This window comes from Rhyacophila brunnea, unplaced genomic scaffold (assembly GCF_057557595.1).
Source record: "Rhyacophila brunnea isolate RB1 unplaced genomic scaffold, BYU_Rbru_1.0 scaffold_17, whole genome shotgun sequence".
Lineage (NCBI taxonomy): Eukaryota > Metazoa > Arthropoda > Insecta > Trichoptera > Rhyacophilidae > Rhyacophila > Rhyacophila brunnea.
Window position 1 is genome coordinate 24,966,919 of NW_028232827.1, and position 23,423 is coordinate 24,990,341.

General features: G+C 33.9%; 1 protein-coding gene across 4 annotated transcripts in view; it reads right to left on the reverse strand.

Moving 5' to 3' along the window:
• Window positions 1–23,423, reverse strand: part of LOC147073853 (uncharacterized) — a 185,545-nt gene that overhangs the window by 101,630 nt on the left and 60,492 nt on the right. The gene's annotated exons all lie outside the window — the stretch shown is intronic.

Below are 23,423 nucleotides of genomic sequence, written 5' to 3' on the forward strand. Positions count from 1 at the left end.
AAGATAATCCCTGAGAATTTATTATACATTTCTAAATAACATATTTTCAGCTACACTTATATATCACAATTATTAGTATCTTTACAGAAGAAGGTTTTAATAATATGCTCCATCGTTGAAGTCGACATGGTGATTCCATCTTTATTTTTCCACCGGCAGCCTTAAATGCAACAGTTTTATACGATAGAATCAGTCTTTCATTAGAGGGTAACATGCGAAAAAAGCGACGCAGGCGACATTTTTCATCAATATGATATTCCATCATCATATTATGTCAGTAATATAATATATTATAATTTATTTTTAAGTACATACTACCACCTTTACTAGGACTAACTATCGATTCACAAATCTGTATATTATATTCTGACAACTTGTTTGGTCGAACTAGTGAGACCTACGGGTCTATTCTATACAAAAGGCGACTATCGACCGCTAACGTGCTAACGTGATAATATTGTGTTAGTATTTGTTACATACATTTTATATTGAAATATTATAATTGTAATTGTATTGTAATCAGTTAATCAGTCGAAACTGTCTCTCTCTCGCTCTCTCTCTATCGTTCATGCTCTAAATTTTAGCACAGGCAGGGGGCATGCCGTTAAAATATATCATTTATTGCAACAATTAATACCGGCTAATTATAATTGTTACAATATGTGTTAATAATTTGATACAAACATACCCTAGTTAGCGGTTTTAGCGGACGAAAGCAGCCTTTTGTATAGAATAGACCCGCCAGTTGTCAAAATATTTATTCACTCCCAGCTCTAAAATTCTCTGTGTGCCTGCATTTCTTTTAACAACTGTCATATAAGGATTTATGTGGGGGTAAGGAATAGGTATGGATGGGGATATAGGATAGATTGGGGATAAGCATGAGACTCGGGGAAATAGGAGGCAGGGTCGTGGATGGTTTGACTTTTACCTCTAAGACCTCAGTTACCTGTCCGGTTACTACACTCATTCGTTGGATGTTCCTGTATAATAATAAAGTACCTAAAGATGGAATAAATATAAATATCTCGGATTGAGCGCCACTCTATGATGATGCATAGAGACAATAGTGAAGGATAATTAAATGAAAAGCAAGTAGAGAAATTTTAACAATTGTATATTAATAAATAAGCTAACTTGCGGGCTACAGTGTATAAAGAAGTATAATTACTTAAGTGAATCACGAGCACCTAATGCGATTTAATATTTAAACAAATAAGAACAAAAACCCAAAAGCTAATTCGAAACAAAGACTACTTCGGTGGACCGTAACATAAATGAACAATAAATACCAATTACACAAAAGGCTCTCCAGCCTATTCGCTGCCCTCGATTCCTTTCAGGACGGAATCGAGGGGTCCGTCTTCAAACGTGGGGGAACCGTGGAGTTCCTCCGATCTCCTGTCGTGGGGGGGACGTCCTTCGGATGACCATCGTCCACGTCTCCAAAACGTCAGGAAATCGAAAGCCCTGTGCCCAGGGTCCGAGGCTCGGAACGGGCCAAGACGTCTGCTTCCTTCGAAAGGTCAAGACTGAGAGATGGACTCCCGCTTCACCTTCGTGTAAAAAGCCCGCTATCTCCTATAGCGCCGGAAATAGTGTCACGAACTCCGTACAAACTATTCCGTGCGCAGGCGCGATCCGGTCGTACTTTTGCGTAGTGTTGCCCTCGTAAAGACTTCCTTGGCTTAATGTGTTATGTTATAAAATAACATGACACAACACATACATTGAAGTACCTATTTACGAAGGCCCATGTGTTTGAATCCAGGATATTTCGCTCAGAATACCGACGTCTCTCATTAACTAATGATGACTGACGATCGTACATAATTATGCACCCAGTATTTTTATTACAAAAATGTGTTCATAAATTTCTCTGTATACGCTTACTTCCACGAGTGAGTGAATAGTGATGTCTCAATAATTTATAATCAGTACTAGGCTACCAAGGCCTTCGGAGGGCTGCCTTTTCAATTCCGACGGTTAAAAGGTTAACCGGAACATTTCGTAAGTCAGTTAACTGCAGTAGCTTAGCTTGTAGTTTCTATCTGCCGCTTGCTATTCAGGCCCGCATTAATAAGTATGATCAATTATATTGTATTTTGATATCTTTAATCAGTTTTTTTTTTGTAAAATAAATAAACACAATAATAATACATTGTATACGGTGCGCCACCTTGTAGATTAGAAATGATCTTCTCTGGGTCGCTTAACTTCGAGCGAATGTATTGTAATGTAACCATGCGCTAAATGTTGCATTTTTTTAAATTCTAGCCGAACATTTAATTTTTTTTCGATAAGATAAAAACACATTTTTCTAATTTATTCATATTGCGGCGCTGGTTTTTCGTATTATAATGTTATTAATGTCATTGCTTACGAATTGAATAATAATACAAAATATTGCATCAATTTAATTAAGGCTACACCTCAGTTGAGGCATGGTATAAAAAGATCGTGGCTAGGCGACGCGCGGACGTGTGCAAATGACGCGTGCCGAAGGAAATATAATTTGTCATATAAATCCAACATCCATCCATTGAATTTTCTGTTTATTGTTCTATTAGTAACAATAATAATACTTATATTCATTGACATGTTTTATTTTTCAAGTAAATGGGTAACGTTTTTTAGTCATCTTTACACGATTTAAGAATTAATATCCCCGTCGCCATCACGAAACAAATTGACGTGGTCATAGCTCGACGTTCGCTCTCCGATTGCCAGCGAGTCCAAAATTTCGTCGCACCTATAGTTGAAAATTATTTGCCGTTTCACTGAAGTACCCCGCCTTAAATATGTTTAATAAACTTTCGTTCCTAATTACTTTTTACAAACTAAAAGTTAAGTTAATCATTATAGTAATCAATAATCATAGATCGTTGAAATACAACACTCCATATTCCAATGTGTATCAGACGGTTGCTATTCTGAAAACAAACGTTATAACCTCCATTTAGACAGATCCGTTATTACTGATCGAACAGCCAATTAATCTGACCTTGAAAACGTTGCTATGTCTCTAATCAATACTGTTGTAAAATCAAATGAGGAGAAAATACATGTGTCACCTGAAAAGGGTGATTTCGGCCATCTACCGTAATATTACCAGAGATTCAAGCCACAATAAGTACTTTGCAACAACTTAATTGTATTACAATCGAAATGCGTTTACCTAAAATGGCCGTATCCCTATTTTCCTTCCAGACGGATACCGAATAATTTGCAAAACTATATAATTAGGCAATTCAACAAATTCTATGAGACAAAAAGATTAAAGAATGGTGGATATAAAGAGTACCTACGTCACAAACAACTAGGTACTTCCTCAATACAAAAAGACATACCTACTAATGCCCCGTTTACACGTGCATGGATTTACTGTTGACAGTAAGTATTATCGCGGTCTTCAAGAACATGTATTAATAAACATATATTATCCTGCATTTGGCAAGATTGCATGCCTGAATCAAAAAAGTTTGGAAGCTTCTGAATTTTCATGCGACAGTAGGATTTTTCGATCTGCGCCTGCGCAGTAGAACGATAGTGGCGAACCTACCGGCAAAAAAACTAACTACGAACGAATTTTCAAGTTGACCTATTTTCACTACCTGTCAAATAGTACGAAATAATACCATAAAATGACAACATCGCGTCTCGATCACTCTCAAAGAATGGATTGGAGAGACAGTCGGCACTTTTACGTGTAAACAATTATTGTCACGATAGTTTAAAATACTCACTATTGCTGGCAGTAAATCCATGCACGTTTACAGACGCTATAATAATACTAATGACCTGCCGGGCACTGCGGTCTCGAATCTAATCTCATCGTATCACCAGCGCGAAGTTCTTACCTCTGTAGTGAAGTAAATTACAATGAAATTGAGATAAAAACATTCGACACTTACTAGTGAAAACGGAACAACGTAAGGTCATCGTTCGATTTGATTAATAAGCGGAAAAATTTTCGTAAACTGGTTTTACGTTTGTAATATAAGTAATATTTTGTTTTGTTTTATTTTTAATGTGTTTTTACAATCAATTTTGCTCTCGTCGTATTATAGTTAATCCGACTCTGCAGGTTTTCATAATCATTATAAATTAGGTACTGTACTAACTAATCTAATGCTTCCATACACAATTTACTTCAACATAACCTAACTTAACAAGTTTTCAATTCGCATTTCGAAAGTATTATAAACATACTGCAAGTAGGCTTTTGATCCGTTTTGAAAACACAGATCGAGGTGACCTCAGTCTGGCAGAATATGGCAATCTGACTATCCAAGTAGATACTTCGATATAAAGATAAATAATAATAATATATTATGATATTGTAAGTATACAAATATAAGAGTAGGTATTGCATTATTTATTTAGGTAGGTAATTGCGGTGAAGAACAAGGTAATCAAATCAACATATGACTGAGTTGGAGGGTGGGGTGTATCAGTTTATGATAAACCAAGGTGCATACGGAATAAACATGTATTATTCTCAACAATATATACATATTCTATCAATCGTGAGCCGGGGTCAATCCACGGGAGCTAAAAGAGGTCTTCATCAAGCAGTGAATCGACTCCGACTGGTTATATTGATGATTTATTGTATTTATTACAACTTTTAATTTCAAAATTAATACTATCGACCGAAGGTACTTGATGGAATTTGAATTTAAATTCTAATGGATTTAAGTTTTGTACTATTCCATTTGAGTCGTCTTTTTTCGAACCGGGTTTCGCCTTTTGGCATCTTCAGGTACTATGTAGACTCACCAAACTATCAACGAATAAAATGAACTCTAACTTATATAACAAATCAATACAATAAATTAGGTAAAAACTTTATCACCTACCTACAATAAAAAAATATATAAAAAAACAAATTATGAATAGTTGAAGTGTTTGTAAAATATCCCCTACCTTATCAATAATAATATACTCGATAAGCATATTATATAATTCGACAAAACATAATAATAGAATAAACAATAAAAATATTTCACTCAAGAGGTGTAAAATCGTCCATTCTGGGAACAATTGTAACAAAACGCAATTTTTTTGTAGTACTTATTCCACTTTTAATCAATAGATTAGGACCGGTTTCATCCGCCTCAGTGGGACATTTTCAACATAGATTATAGACATTTTCAATAAATGGAATAAGTACTACAAAAAAATTGAGTTTTATTAAATAAAAACAACAATACAATGCAGTTCCACCATGAATTGACAGTTAACAATATAAAAGAAACAATGGTAACGTATTGGGAATTGATTGAGTGTTAACTAATGAGATATATCTATGATATCAGTAAAAATAACGAAGTATTTAAGGATATTTATTGTATGTGATCACGAATTAATGTTAATTCGCACTGTGAGACAATATTGGACATCGGTTGTTCAGTGTTAGATCCGTAATATGTTTACCGAAAATTTCTTATACTTAAAATATGACAATTTTGCTATTAACTCAATTTTGACAAAAAATGTGCTATTCATTTTATGATGACTAATAAAAAATGATGTTAAGTTTGTATGTTCATTTTTGAAAAACCGGGTGGTTTGTCAATAAATAAATTAACATAGTGGAAGAGGTATTTTACTAGATTATCTGAGTCTAATAAAATCGAAGTAAGTATGTTAATGCATTGGTGCGGCCGCGTGCAGTAAAAAATTGTCTGTCATTTTGTTTGGACGAATAAATTACAATATGCCCCGATTGGTAGTAAACCAGAGTTAATTCGGTCACAACTTCAGTCACGAATCGCTTCGAAAGCCTATTTTTAGAATGGCAATACGCTGTGTCAAAGTGGGCCACACCATTGTACCTTTACGATAATATACAAGAATAGTTGACTGTTTCTCTTAGTTAATAAACTATTATAATATTATGAACAATAGGTAAGTACACTGTACGATGGCCGAGCGACTACCGCGTCGGCTTATAATGTCGAGGGACCCAGGTTCGTGTCACAGCTCATTTAGATTCACAAATTGTTTTTAAATGTATGTTTGGACCTAATAAGTTGAGCAAGTGGTTAACATCCATTTCTCATAAAAAAAAACTAAAAAAAAAGTTAATACAACCTCCACTTCGTGGAAGCCCATAAAATGATCTTCTTAGGATCGGACATGGTAATAATTAATTAATTTTAACTTTTTTATAAATTTTACCGAGTTTTTTGACTGAGACCTGTTCAGTCTGTTGAAAAATTTTACAATTATACACAGATCTCCTCCTCCCTGCCCGATTGCAGAGTGAATTTAAGTTTCTCGACATATTATGTACATCGCAGTTTTACTCTGTCGTTGGAATTTAGAAGATTGTACTGCTATGTATACCTATAATAACTAGATAAATATCACATTCAATCGAATCACGAATGCGAGTCGTTTCTAGTTTCTACCCATAAGAACTTCACATCTGTAGCACAGTGTGGCCTGATCTTTAGTCTAAATCAGTGGTCTCCAACCTTTATGTTACTACGCCTCCCTTTAAAAAAAATCTAATCTTGGCGCCTCCCCCCCTTTATTTCATTAAATAATACAGACACTTTTTTAACACACAAGTTTTTACTACTTACTTATATCAAATTCATTTTTTAATTAATTTTTTTTTCATGCGACGAATGAGCTTGTTTATTACCACAATCAATTTTAAAAGAAGTCAACCAAATTCATCATCGTTTATTTACAAAAATTAATGGATTCTATCATGAGCTCCACATAGTGAATAGGGCCCACAGGCCAGGATCTTTCACCCATATATTAAAAATATATAATAGCCCTGAAACAAAGCAGCGCCGCAGGCGACTTTTTTCACTATTAATAAAATTATATGAAAAATGCATTAGCAAACTAACCAAGAACTCAGGAAATAGATTTTTGTTTGCTTCAATATATCTGGCGTAGAAATCATTTAAAAGTGGAGACATGTTTTATTGTTATATTATATTAAAGAAATCACGTCAAAAACAATTAAAAAAAATATATCACACCCTGCCTACACGCTTCAGTTGACAATTTAGCTACGAGTGACATTTAAATTTGAGGTTATTGTTTTCATGCAACCAGCGGTCGTTTTGTGCATTACCGAAACAGAGCGTTTGCAAAAGCGCCATTTTTAAATTTCTCCGCTCCAAATATTTTTTTAATAGGATTTAAATATATGTATTATATATTAAAATAAACATTCATGCACTGAATTTTCACTGTTACATAAAGATATGAACTTTTATTTATTTGTAGATATTATGGTATAAAAAATAATTTATTCAATAATTTTGGCGCCTCCCCTGGCAATAGATCGCGCCTCCCCTGGGAGGCGCGCCTCCCAGGTTGGAAACCGCTGGTCTAAATAATAAACTTGTTCATATTTCCATTATAATCCATAATTTCCATAACAACCTCAGGCTGTTCGGAAGGAATAATTACAATATTAAACATTTTTTAATTCAATATGTACACTGATGCAGATAGATAAATTGGCTGGAACGGGAGAAAAACATTGGAAAGGAAAAGTAGAAATAAAACGCTCGGCCTGAATTCTGGACGGAAAAAATATTTTATTGGGAAAACTGTTTGCACGAAAAAAAATAAGGCGTCGTGATACGAAAAGGTTTGAAAACCACTGAGCTAGTGTATCTACTGATTTATTGACATTTTTCATCTACACAATATACTACACAAAAAATGTTAATACATAAATAATATTATCACTTTTTATTAAAAAGACATGTTTTATTATTTTCTTCCCAGTGTAAATATTTCGTATTGAACGCAAGTGCGCCTGCGGGCATGCTGTTGAGAACCCCTGCTGTTATTGAGTAAAACAATAGGATAATAAATTATATATCGACATTATAGTCACTTGTTATTGAGACTGCATCCAATTCGTATACCATGATTGTTTTGATTAAAAATAAAATATTGTTTATGATACATAGTTAGGTACATTGATATTATATCAATTTGGTTCCATTATTGAAAACAGGACTATTTCTAAATACTCCCCAGTATGTTTTTATTCAATAAAATAATGAGGTTATTATTAATACGTTTTAAGACTGTATCTTCATGATGTAACGTGTGAGGAAAATATAAGAAGGTGGTTTGCAGTGGCTTAATAAATTAATAGACAACAATGTAGATAATGTCATCTCTTAAATGGCATCTCAACGTTGACTAAAAACCATCACAATCCGGATAAAGATTAAGTGTTTTTCACAGCATCATGAGTCTATCTACTCTTCTACCTATCTAATCAAAAAAGAGAGCGCTAATCATTTAAAAAACTAATCCACAAAACCTCAGAATTTGTATATACATACTCTGAACAGAAAATGTAAACCTGGCAAATGGGAATGGCTGCCATTTTGTGTTTTGTTTTCAGTGCGTTCTTTTTTGTTCCTTTTTAAATTTAGAACTTCTATGTAAAACTAAAATTATATAGCTGACGTCCCTCATAAAGAATTGTTTGGAATTTATGAATTTATAGGAATATAAAAATCTAGAGCCAATTAATCCTTTCTATGCCGCAATTAGTTAATTGATAGTAATTAACATAAGAATTGGTGTAATTAGGGCGTCCAAAGACGCTTTGGGCACTTAACCGGTTAAAAAAAAATAGGTTGATGATGTCTTTATACTTTTATACAACTGAAACATATAATATCACGCATAGAACAGCGGATCGAAAAATGATACTTACATCAAAAAACATGATTTAAATACCTATTACATTATGGTGTTGAAAGTTCAACTGTCACCGTTAATCTCAAATCGCAAGCAAATAATAAAATAATGACTTTTCAACCATCTGTCTGAGACAAACTCTGTAGTGAATTGTATGATGAATACGATGAAGAATAACCGCACACTGCTCCTATCAAATTAAAGATATACAAAAGGATCTTGACTTGTGTGTCGACAATCTACAGAGCTGAACTAGAGACAACTGTCTGCCGATAAATGGTGGGCAGAATGAATACTGCTCATGAAGACCACGGTCCTTAGTGATGAAGAAAGGAATGAGAAGAATACTATGGTTGTGACACTTGTGACGCAATGTTTATCAAAAACTCCATAAACTAATAGGTATCATATTATTTAGACGATACACAATGCAACAAAAAAAAAACAACCGCCAAATATAAGAATTTAGCAGTAACATGTGTTTTTGTTCTAATCAATACCAGCTAATTAATGTGATTCAGTTGTTGGTTAAGTTTTTATTCCCAATATGTTGGTTGAAAGGATGCATTGTTTTGTCAGTGTTCATTAGTAAAAATGACAGTTAAAATCAAATAAATCATTATCAATGGTAAATTTTCTACGTCTCTATTTTGATTTTCGTATTCTAATTAATTACAATCAATCGCCAAATCAACCGATCACAACAACAAAAAAATTGGAATGTTGACCGAGCATAATAATTGGGATCACACTATTACGTATTTGGAAAAAAAAATGAAAAATAAAACTGAGGGCGAATTTTGGCAACCTAAGGTCTGAATGAACGTTACTGTTCTAATTTTAAATGTATCTTACAAGGAATATTTTAAAATGTGTTCAATAAATATGATAGAGAATTATGAAAATGTGCATGCATGACAGTTTTAATACGACCATGATAGATTTTTAATACACCAGTGGTCGACAAACTGTCGATCGCGAAATATGCACCTACATAAATAAATGTAAGTACTTACATATTTTTTAATTCATCCGACTTTTTTGTCAATAATAATTACATCTGACGAATATCATAACGTGAGCTACTACTATAGGTAAGATTCGCCTCAAGCTCGTGAATAAATAGCACAATCATTTTTGTCAATGTTATTGCAAAGTGCTTTCAATGACGGATTTAGGGACATGGATGACCGAGGCATACACTTATTTTGAAAGATAATAAATAAAATAATAAACATTAATTCCAACTACCAACGTAGGTACTTAGTAAATATATCAATATGAATATATTCTTTCCAGAATCACACACTCTAACTAAAAACTATTATTATTGAAGATGACAATGATGGCACATATTAATATTTGTAGTTTGTTTATTTATATTTTTTGTAAAAGTACATAGTTTAATGATTTTATGTTTAATTTGAACTGTTTCGAGGCCCCCTTTTAAATATTTTGACGAATCGATTGCATTATCTGCGATAAATAAAATCGCCGATGAGTGCATTATGTTTATATAGTCCATTCAAATGAGGCATTTAGTAAGAAAAAAAAAATATCGGAAGACATTTCAATACCAAACATGAAATTACATTAAAATTTCAGTTTAACAGTTGAAAGAAGGAGAAAAAAGTATGTGTGACCTCCCTGAATCCCTCTACGGTAGAAGTAAATCTTAGTGATGTTCAAAATGTACAAAGTGCATTTTTTTACCGTGTTCAATCCAAAAAAAGATCTAATGGGCCTCCACAGAGTGAAGGTTCTATTAAAAGATTTTTGTTTTTACCATGAATGGGTTTTACCTACTTATTCAACCTATTTGTTTCACACTCTGGATCCAAACATAATATTATATTGAAAAACAAAATGTGTTTTTTTCGCGAGACTCAGGGTTTGAACCCGGGACCAACGTCATTACTGGCCGACACGTTACCCGCTTGGTCATCGTGGCCATTGAAGTGTAAATTAACCATTTTGATACATGTTACACGAAGAAAGTAGTGAGGTAAAAATTCCAATAAAACAGATAACTTTTAAGAAACTCATCATTCACATAAATATTTTGTATTTTGTAGGACTAAGGAGTCGTTTTTTTTAACGAAGAAATTATTAAGTACTACTAATAATAAATTAAAAAAAAACATTTGTATTATCTACAATAAATTCATCGGCCGACAGAAAAAAATATCATTTCATTTGTTTCGAATGTACTAAATTTAAATTTTGTCTTTATTTCTTTCAGGTTCGTTAACTTCTGACTCGAAAACCTCCTCGCACAATATGCTGCCCAGATACTTTGTAATAACATATTTTGACTAATTTCGGTTTCACATTTCATTCCTTCAGGCAATTTTATACTACAGTGTTTTAAAGAAGTTATACCAACTTAAAAATAACGGAATTAAAAAACAGCCAAACTGGAAAATTAACTATCCAAAATTCTTCACAAATATATACTGATTTTTTTAAGTGGTTTCTATGTCAGAAAAGTTAACCGACTACTGGATTCACAGTGTTTACTTTACTTGATGAATTGTGGACATTTTTCTACTCTTACTTACTGGTTATTCCACACGAAGCAACATAAAATCGCATACAATTTATTAGTATTTTAATAACCTTCAATTGATACAAAGTAGATTGGTTCGTACACTCCTCTGCCCTTTAGTTAAAACACCAACAGTGTAGAATTTTCACGATTCATCGAATACAGAGAGAGGCCAAACTCTTGTCCGTGAATATTTTCTAGGCCGAGAGCGTTTACGAAAAAGCGTTTGTTATTTGTTTTTACGGGGAATTAATAATATTATTATCGTGGAGACTTGCCATTTTTTGATTACTCCGCTGGCAACATTTTCGACATACTATTTTGTTTGGCAGCGTGCCTCGGGTTTATTTAAGAACATTTCCCAACTGGCAACACTTGACTTTAACTTGAACCTGAGAAAAGTCGGCAAAAACTAATATTATTATGGTTACGTAATTAAAGTTACGACTTAGAGGAATTATTTATTAAATAATATTATTTGCTATAATGTCGGTACCTACCTATATACATCGGACGTCATTGATCTCAGAATATAGCGTATAGTTATACTTAAAATACGCGGGAGTTTATGTTATGCATTAATATGGAAAAGGAATAATTTATTATGGTATAAATTATGTCACATCTAATGTTTAACGGATAAGCCCAGCTATTTACATAAAATATAACTGTGCATAGGGCCCTTAGCCTTTTTCATTTAAACACACCCTCAAGTAGGATGTCAAAAAAGTATTGATAAGGTGTATTACCTTTTCTTTCGATATGACTTCTTTAGTCCAGTGTATGACATGCGCGATTGAAAAAAATGTGAAATTGATAACATAATCAATCAATTATCAAAATTTTAACGCATTTTAGAAACTGAATATCTTTTTAAGGCATTTATACATTTAAATAGATCACCGTGACATGCCGGGCGGATCGATTAACATCTAAGCATTGATTTACTAAAGGACTCTCACGAATGCCAATTTTCAATATATTATATATTTTAATTTTTAACGATATATAATAATAATATATAATTACAGTCGTATGCGACAATATTTAAGCGAATACATGTGGGCACGTTAGCAAAATAGGTCAACAATGCTGTAACGATGTGAATGTAAATGTACACTTTATTGACATAATGTAGGAAGAGATTTTTTTAGGAAAAATTTTCTCATTCTATTCATTCTTATAAAAGAATGAAATTGATATGGACAGAAGACAATTTTATTCTAATGCTTATATTTTTCTGATAATGATATCTATTATATTTATGATTTCTTTTCAATGTAAGCAAAATTATATGCTTTTATTGATATAAAAAAGCAATACATAAAATTCTTCTACATAACATAACATAACCACTCAAGTAAATACGCGTTTGTACTAAAAAAAATTAACCACTAATATTAATTATCAACACTATCATCTTCAACAATAATTATTTTTGATTGGAGGATGTTTTTTTTATCGTGAATGGCCTCAAATTCCCCAAACTCGCCACTGTATTTCAGAATTAAATGGAAACATGTAAAATATTGCTAACAGAGGCAGAATTATTCTACATTGTACCTACACACTACACACTACACACCCACTGATAAAGTAAAACAAAGAGGTCAATTTTGAGCCGTATGCAAAAACAGCTATAAACTTATATAAAACATTAGTTTGAGAACATAACGACTTCTTAAATACTGTACACACACAAGTTGACAATATTGTAAAAAGACAACTCAGCTCGAAAAAAATAATGCAAATAAAGCTTTTTTTATGATTTTATCGACTCGCTGTCATATCGCCTCTTCTCATCGAGAAGAGGATCCGCCGATCAGGCCCTCACTCCAATTCTGTTAAAGAACTTTACAATTCTGCCTAGCTCTTCCGTCATACCCACCGCCAAGGCACCTTTCAATTCGTCAACATTCTTAAAGATATCCGCAATTCGCAGCTGTACCTACTCTGTGTCGTTCATATTTAGGGCATTGTACAATGTCCTCTAAAACATCACATTCATCGCAGAGCTACGAATCGCTTCTTCCCATGAAGACATCAAATCTTTTACCCATTATGTGAACTGTTCTTAGCCTCAGTATCAGTTTATGCTCATTTCTCTTCAAAGGAGACTACAAACCAGGGCACCGAACGTGGGGGCGAATGGACATACTCCATTTCCCTTTTCTAGGGATGCTTTGTGGTGAAAATCTATCCACGTACTTTGGCACAACGAATGAAGCTTTTATTATCGGAACCCATCAAAATAAGTTATGGCAAAATAAATTTGACAATTATAATAAATACACGTTATTCCTCTCTGGCCTGTGCTTCATTAATCATTATAGTATCTATTTATCTGTGTTTACACGGTTTTAACAGGGATGTTCTTTCTCCGTAACAGAAATATGTCACAAAGAAGATCATTATTAAATTTAATAACCAACGTTAATATTAATAAACAAAAACGAAATAACTCTATTTACCTCATTAAGCAATAAAAACATAAGTATAACATTATTTTGTGTTCGTTCTCAGTCTATCAATGAAATTATTTGTACATGCAGACTTTTGACAGTCAATAAAATTACTGTTACAAATGAATAGGTAATAATGAAATGATCGAAACCTTGAACGATGAGGTGCGAATTAAATAAAATATAGAGTTGTACCATTCCATTTTTTTTAAATCGTGCCGGCGTGTAGGTAGTACTCATCCAAGGAAATTAATATGAGGTAACCACAAATCAATGGAATATTGACAAATTTAATATAGCATAATCATTGAGATCTAACCATAGATAATATTATAATAATGTGTCATGTACTTTTTAAGTATATAGTAACAATTTCGAATAGTATTTTAATGTCAATGGTATGTATTTATTTTATTAAGTATCAGTATAAACATGCCAGTTTTAATGTTGGAAGTAAAATATTATTTGGGCAAGAATTAATATTAAAAAAACAGTACTAAATATGAATAATCATTATTTACATAACGTGGATAGTATTAATATTACAGAGATAGCATTTATATTAACTAAAGAAAATAGATACAATATATTTGTATTAGCAAATCCCATACAGATAGATGACAGAACGTGGAAAAATAATGAAGTGTCTGTTGAGAGAGCACATTCAATTATATACCTACCATGGTTTACACTCTGGATGATAACTAGGGGCATACCATTGAACTGAAATGTCAAGTTGAGAACGCCAGGGATGCTTTTACATGACTGAGTAAAATACTATAACTGTAACCTAAACCTGGGAATCAGAATGAGAATACTTAGATGTTCGAGAATCGAGTATGAAAAAGACCAAAGAAATAACCAGAAAAATAAAAATAAGAAAGCACACACGCATACTTTGGCCACATTATGCGGTATCCAAGGTCTGCATTTTTTCATTTGAATGAAAATCTCTGTTAAGCGAGGCTTTGGTAAAAGAAGAACATTCTTGCTCAAGAACATGCGAGAGTGGTTTGAGCTCAGCACTCGATTCATATTTAGAGTAGTAACCGACAGGAAGAATGGCCGAACTCATCGCCTACGTCCGATAATAGATATGGCAGAAAAAGAAGAAAATGCAAAAGTTTCAAGGTGGTACGTTAACAAACACATATTTTCTGCGACCCCTATCAAATTATTTTACGGTTCATGATTCACGGATCTCAGTATATCGATGGCTTCCATAGACGACGCTAGAAAGACAACAACAAACAAAATCTAGTGGCATACGATTACTACTAGATGTCATCACAAATGGTAAGGAGTAGCAGCTTTGGTGCTGACCACACGCTACTTATGGTGGGCTACCATTCTTCGTCTATTTCTCGTATTCTCTCTATCGCCAGTTCCAAGCCATCTCTACATTAAACACCAAGACTGCTTCTTCCAGCTATTTGTTATAACGTCTAATCTAATGATATTCATGACCGCACATTCGAATGACTGATCCTAACAGCGGTTGGCGATTATTTGTCGTTTACTTTAGAGAGGATATGAGATTTTTCATTGGTTGCCTTTCGCAACGGAGATTTACAGCCGTACCATTATGGCCATCATGTACCAAGTTTATCTAACGACATTCATCATTGATGCATGTACTCAGCACTGATAGGAGAATGTACTACCCTAGATGCAACGGCACGCGGTGTAGCTTGAATTGTCACTCATCCAGTCACAAATCCGTAAGTTTTCTAGCGTATCATTGGAGTTCTAACGAGAACCGGTTTAGTCGGCATTATATTCCCGAGCTACTCGATTGTATAACACTGAATATAATTCAATATTTTTATTACCTACTGTACTAAGTATTACATGGTTCAATATATTCGATATATATTTTTATAATCAGAGTGGACTCTAATCTAAAAATAGGTAAGTCTCCGTTATATTATCTATTAAACTATCTTATCAGATACACACTTATATAACATTTTATTGAATATTGATAAAAAAAGTATAACAAAAACTAACAACCAACTAAAATAATTAATAACATAGGTATTTCACATATAATCTACAATCGTGAACTGAAAAAATCAATGACCCTCGTCTATGGCGATGATTTATAATTTTATCACTATGAATATAAATACTTAAAAATATTTATTTAATTTATTCTGAGATCATTATCATACCTATTGATGTTTGTCCTTGTTTTTTAAAAACGTATTTTCTCGTTAAAGACGTTTTATTAATTATTATAATCTTGAAGTTATATTAGGACTTTTCTAACAATTTGCGTTTAGCTCGAAAGCTCACAGTGTTCAGTAACGTAGAAAACTGTAGAATTTAAAAAAATGTTTCAAATATGTACATAATAATATACATATTATGTATATTACCGTGTTAGATCCTAAGAAGATCACATGGATCTCCACCAAGGCCGACTATATTCAGGGCGTGACACTGAATTGCGAATTACAATGGTAGTGCTAGTTATCGATGATCCTCAAAAATATTGCGGTAATCTGATCGCAAAAAATGAAGATTTTCGATTGCATATTATTTTGTTCAAATTATTACTTTATATATATATTATATTATACATAGTTTACCATATTGCATTCGAAGTAATAGATTCTTGGGTTTACACCGCGTGTACTTCTTCCTTGTTTCTTCGACGTTGCGGGCTCGTTGAAGAAGCCATTATCAAGAGATATGTAATATTTATAGATATTTATATAAGGGTCTTTGCAACTAGCCTGAAATGTCGAGGAAAGAAGGAAGAAGTACGCGTGGTGGAAACCCAAGAATTTATTACGATAAAAAAACAACCGTGAACATCTCAAACATTATACTGCCATTGAAGTTTACAGCTCCGTGTCGTGGCCGAACTATAGTGAACTTTGGCCGTCACAGGGTAGAGGCTATATTAATATTTTTTTTTGTTTACTTGCACAACCTCTAAGGTCCATACTCTGGATACAAACACACATAGAAACATTACATGTGTTTTTTGGCAGATCTTGAACCCGAGACCTATTGTGTGTCATTTTAGTCGCTTTTAGTGATTGCAGCTTGAATATAAATATGATTATGTCGTCTTTTTCCCAAATGCCTTTTTGTATCGAATGACTTCCACTATAAATATTATAATATAATATAAATATTAAAAAATATTTACATCCACGTTTTTGACACATTTTTTTTACATTCATTCATTGCACAAAAATCGTAACGTTGGGTCACCCCAATTGCAGTTTTTTTTAAATGTCAGTCAGTATTAGAAAAAGCACAAATGCGGAAACATTTGCTTACTGGTCCGAAGGTTGGATTTCATATTATTTTAGTAAAGCGGTTTAATTTGGATTCAATTTTTTTAATGCACCGCCGTGAAGTTAGATGTGATTACTATAATACCTACTATTATCCTTGAGCCACGTCCACGCGAGCACAAAAAAGTCAATAATAATTATTATTGATAATAATTGCACTCAACATTATACCAATGATAAATTATGTAGTCTTAAATACTGAAGTACATAATAATAAAAAAATGTTCTAATCATGTAGTCTCACCTGGTATCGTATAATTAACTGATATACTAGGTAGGTACCTACTAAATTTATTATGCAGTGTCGTAGATTATACAGATCTTTTCTCACAATAGAGACAGAGCTTTGAATTAGGGAGAGATGAACATTCTTCTATAATTCTGGCCTGCACATCTTGAAGCGGGCCCCCAGGGTAGGATCTTTGGCGCCCCCTCCCCCTACCCATCGCTATGCTATGGTTATAGGCAGTGGGACGCTATACAGAATAGTTTTCTAAATGTTGTTTCAGGTAAAATGACGGGTATCGGTGTATTTTTAGTGATTTTTTTTGTATTGTTGAATAAATCTACTTGAATAATTATTATAGAGTTATCGTCAACTAGATATTTTAAAATGTTAATACTCTTCAAGTATAATAACGCCACGGGCGACGATTTTCCCATTAGAGCAAATTTGTGATGTGTGTTTATCTCACTTAACAGGTCGACCCGCCACGTCAGGACTTCCCAGAGCCCGGGTCCCCAGGCTGGAGCCCTGTCAACCCCCCCCCCCCTCCCCTTTGGGGCCATGGGTAATGGTCTTTCCACGATGTTCGGTTGTTAGTTAAACTAGAAATGAGGCACATAACCGAACAATAAACGGAAATATGTTGATATATCATTATGACGTAGTTTAGGTACATACGAATTAAATACTTTTGCAAGGCAGTATAATAATATCCTATTATGAAGATATAACTGTAGTACCTAGCTCAAAAAAAAATGTCTGCTCCACGTGGTCACATTTATTATCGATTAGCAACAATTATAACTACACGAGTCCACTGCGTTTCAACCCCATATCAATATCACCTGTAAGATGATCATGTACGAAAAAGCAAGGACATGGTTATTAATAATTCTAAAAAAAAAAAAAAAAAATAATCCGTTTGGTAGTACAGATAATATAATATTACAGATTGCACTGAGTGTGAACGATTCTTTGTTTTTTACACGCACCGCCGCTGAAGCGACGTCGCAGTCAACGATAACAGGCGGCGACTGGTGCGTGAAGGTAAACCTGGGATATCCACTACTGACTTCTTTCTTACCTCTATTGTTACTACGAGGAAGGACAAATCCACATACTATATCCACTGCTTACATGGCGTGCATTGGCTACAACAGTTTTTCATAAACGTTTTATAGGACTAGCGCCTAGTCACGCACACAAGGGGTGAGGTTCGGGTCCGTCACCTCACCTAGGAAAAAAATACAAATCACGACTGTGAATCGTGATCGAAGTCTGTTGAACATCCTTCTCAACGAGTTGGAATTCTCTCGGCATTCTACGACTGTTGCCACCGGAAGACCCGTGACACTTATGAATCGGTGCAACCATCTGGGAAATTTAAGTCGGTACTTCAGTAAAACGGCGAATAATTTTCAACTATTTATTATAGGAGCCACGAAATTTTGGATTGGCTGGCAAAGCTGTGAACACGTCAATTTGTTTTGTGATGGCGACAGGGGAATTAATTCTTAAATCGTGTAAAGATGACTAAAAAATATTACATATTTACTTGAAAAATTAAACATGTCAATGAATATATTATTATTATTAGTAATAAAACAATAAACATAACATTAAATGGACGCATGCATGTTGAATTTTTATGACAAATTATGTTTTGTTCTGCACGCGTCATTTGCAGAATCTTCGCGTAGTCACGATCGTTTTAGACCGTGCCCCAGCTGAAGTATAACCTTAATGTTTGCCAGAAAATTCTGATGCAGCATGTCTAAAATACAAAAACGAAAGATACAAACGGTTAATATCGATCCTAATAACTATTACAGTTAAGCTATGCGCTTTCGATAACCACTTGCGGATTCGACAGATCGCAATAACTTGTTATAGCTGCAGTCCAAGTGTTTATCGTTAGACTAGTAGGCGGGGTATTATATTTATCGATTTTATTAACCGCGCTACAATCAATAATAGATTATAAATATTTTTTTATAAATGGACCCTCCAAACCATTTTTTTGTGTACCTGTTTGCTAGGGCCAGATGCAAAGATGTCAAAGTAACCATACTTACACAGGTTATCTCTTTTCAAAACAAATACCGATAATGCAAGTAGTCCATAAACTATGTAAGTTTCATCAATATTTATTTTAAATTATAATGCTTCAAATACACTCTATGACGATTGGTCATATATGTGTCGAAAAACCCGTTTCTTATGTTGGCGTCCTGTGTCACAGGGCGTCACAGAGTGTAAATACGATGTCATAGCTGTCATACAATATGGATGTGTAAATGTCGGAATGGCATAGATTTGATCATAGACACTAAAACGCTCTTAGCATATACGTGCCTGATCGTCATATAGTCTATTTGAACCTTAACGAAACAAAAAAACAGATCAATAGACAATATTTAAAAAAAAAACTATATTTTGTGCTACAGTATCTTAGAAATACTTCAAATCATAGACAGACAGTTTAATTAATCTATTATTAGTAAAATAAATTATTATAAATTGACCACACACCATGAGTTGTAATACAAATCAATCAATTGTCAACAATTGTCACAAACCTGCTTTAAAGACAATGGCATATTATTTTACTTGTCTTTAGGAATATGTACGTATTTTCAATCTATGTTTTGTTTTGTGCATTTTTACAGCTAAATAAATAAGACGGGCTTTCGACAACTCATTAATATAAATGTTGTTTCGGTAAACATGTGACAAAAAAAAAGTTACAACAATGCATGATCAATTAGGTTGTAATTATTGATTATTACGAAGAAAACACAAAGTTCCTAATGTATTCAATTTTATGTGACACTCCCATTGTGTAATGTTACAATAAGGTGTTTTGAGAAAATGTCACCGAAAAAACATCATTCTCAAACCGGGGGGCGCAATGAAATGTCATACACCTGAATTGTTGATAATTAAGTGTATATTTTGGATAAGACTAGTCATTCGGTGGTATCCAAGAGGTAGAAAACGTTCGAAAGGTAAACCGAAGAGTCGCTGGACCGATAAGATAGAGGACGAAGAAGAGTCTACAACGTAACGCACAGAACTTTAGTCAATTTTCAAATAAATATTCTTCAATATCTATTGCTGGATGAAAGCCTCTTCTAATTCCTTTCACTCTTCTCAGTAGGTACCTTGTTCTTCGCTGCCACGTACATCTATCGAACTTGGTGATTTCGTCGATTCATCAGGTTTTATGGCAGTCATATGATCGTTTAATGCTCCTTGGGTACCACAGTATGTCCGAACTTACTGAGCGGTGTCTTATCACATCGTGTACCTACTCTTGTATGCTAATATTTTTGTTGACAACATTGATCTATGACAATAATCAACGACTACTTTCACCTCTCACGTTTGTGTTGGTAAAATATAATCAAAACATCTATTTTTCATCGTTATTTCTTCAAATGCGTGGCATACTGACATGCATTAATCTTAACACTGTACGCACTGCAACATCTGGCCGCCGCGATTTCACTACATTATACTAAATGTAGAAGACAGTCGGCGCGGGGCTTAGAGAGACACACACATATTGTCATACATAAAAACACAAATACTGACGGCGCCAATGGGCGGGCGCACAGGCTAATAGCCCACTGTTAGTGAATAATTTATGCAAATTGTAAGTACTGTCGAACTGGTACCGGTGATGTTGATATTGCATTTTCGTTGCGCTCAGTAGTGTGGAGAACGGATTTACTCACAAAAGAGTTTCTCCTAAAAAAAAAATCGGTGTGTGTACTTATGTATGCGCGTTAGAAGTTATACTTCTTTGGCGTAACAAAACAAAAACAAAACTTGTGATAACCCAGATTCTTCGACTAGCTCTTAATTATCATGTTAAATTACACCCTCAAGAAAAAGGGCCGCTTATTGGAGCACCGTTGGTTTACTTCTATACATTTTAACTTATTTATTACTAAATATATAATTATTTCTCGTTGTTTTTTTTTAACTAACAACTGTCACTCTAACGTTTAATCGTTTACGTAAGGAATTGCAAATGGCCGACAATAATAAATTCGTTGCCTAGGCAATGGAACAATTTTACTATCAAACTTGCGTTTGTATACAGCTGACTGGTTCGCAGCTAACTTCATACTGTCGGGAACTTTCGTAATGTTGTGCGCGCGCAGCTCTCAATTTCACTCTCTACCAAAAGCCCCAAAAAAAGTATAACTTCAGAAACAAAAATCCAATTAAAAAGGGGGTGCGTTACATCGCAAACATTTACGAATCCGCGCCGTAGTAATAATCTACCTAATGAATCGCCCTCGGCACAATATATAAATCACCATTGACATTGTTTTGACGCTAAACAAAAGAAACGCAACGAAAACAATAGAGCGGCGTAACGGCGAGTGACGTGCATCGTAAAATCTAACGACTCCGTGAACACTCATTCTAATTTTCCGACATTTTCCCAGTAGATGGTACAATGCATGGGTTGTCCCCTGCTCCTATCACTATCAATTTGTAGTTGTAAGTGGATCGACAAGAGTTGGCAATGGCCTTTGAAATAACTGAGCCCGACTTTTAGAGGCAATTTATAAATAAAAAAATAAATAAAACATGTTTTTAAAACACCAACCTTATAACGTGACTAGTAAATAAAAGAAACTATTGCGTATTGAATCAATATTCATTTTTCAATTACCAGGGATATACATGTACGTGCAAGAGTAGTCGCGATTTAAAATCGCAAAATGTTAGGTTCCTCGACCACTACATAGATGTCGCAGAGCTTCGTTACTTAATATTATCATATGAGAGTTACTTCTTCAATTATTATCGCACCAGTCTCAAACTATATTACGTTGTCTCTGAGGTTTTGAATAATGAAATCGAAGGACTACCTGCGCATCTATTCTATATACAAGACTGCTATCGGCAGCTACCGAGGGTAGTTTTGTATCGAAGTATTAGCACGTATTGTAACAATTACAATAAGTTAGTTGTAATTTTTACAATAAGTGTTATGTTTTAACAGCACCTCTCTTGGGTGTGCTAAATTTTAAAGCGAGATAGAGACAGTTTTGACTGTGTATATGGCTAACTTATTGTAACAATTATAATACTTCGATACAAACATATGAAAAACTACCCTCTATAGCTGCCGATAGCAGTATTGTGTGTAGAATAGATGCGCTGAAATATATTCCTCATGTGCATACTGTACAGTATCAGGGTTTACTAAATGTGCGACTCAAATCTTAGCGGGTAGTCTGTATAACATCTTAAATAATTCAAGATGGCGCACCTTCCGGGCATTGGTGGAAAAAAACAATCATATCTCACTTCAGAGATATTGTATGCCAATTTTATACTGAACCTTTTTTGTTCACAATAAAAAATATATTATGTTTTTCTTGAAAAAAAATGAACTTAGAAATAACACTACGAGCCGTTTCACACGTGACACCACTGACACCAGTATCTCTGGACACTGCATATACATATAAATAAACGCGACACACGTGTGTCTCCGTCTGAAAGCGCCCATTCATTGATATGTAAATGCAGCCTCTCGAGACACCGGTGTCTCGTGTGAAACGGCTCTATCACTGCATGGACTACACCCCCCCCCAGATTTTACGTACTTCTTTTAGTCCCCCCTGCATCATCTGTCCTTTCAAGTTACATACAGCGGTCTAAGATATCGGTCACTATTATATAAATTATATGTCGTACTGTGCATTAACCATTATAATACGTAGGTACTGAGCCATCAGCATAATATTATCAATTCAATAAGCAAAGAATCAGTCACTATGTAAATGATTATTATTATAATTTAACACAAAACGTTAGATTTATGTAATACTGTTGATAAAAATCGCATTAAATTTACATCTTGTATAAGTCAGGCTCATTAAAACTACTTTTACGTCTTAAACTTAAACGTACTATTTTGACTACATACGATAAGGCTATTATTAAAGTAAGGACTATTATCTCAAACTTAATCAGCTCTCAATAAAATATTGCTTGCAAGTGTTATGCAAAAAAGTATAAGTATAAAATAATAATTCTAGTGGTTATTATTTGCAATGCCAACTCATGTTTACCTACGTATATCTTGATGGTAATGTGAATAACCTTTATGAGAACAATAGTAAAACACAAGCGCA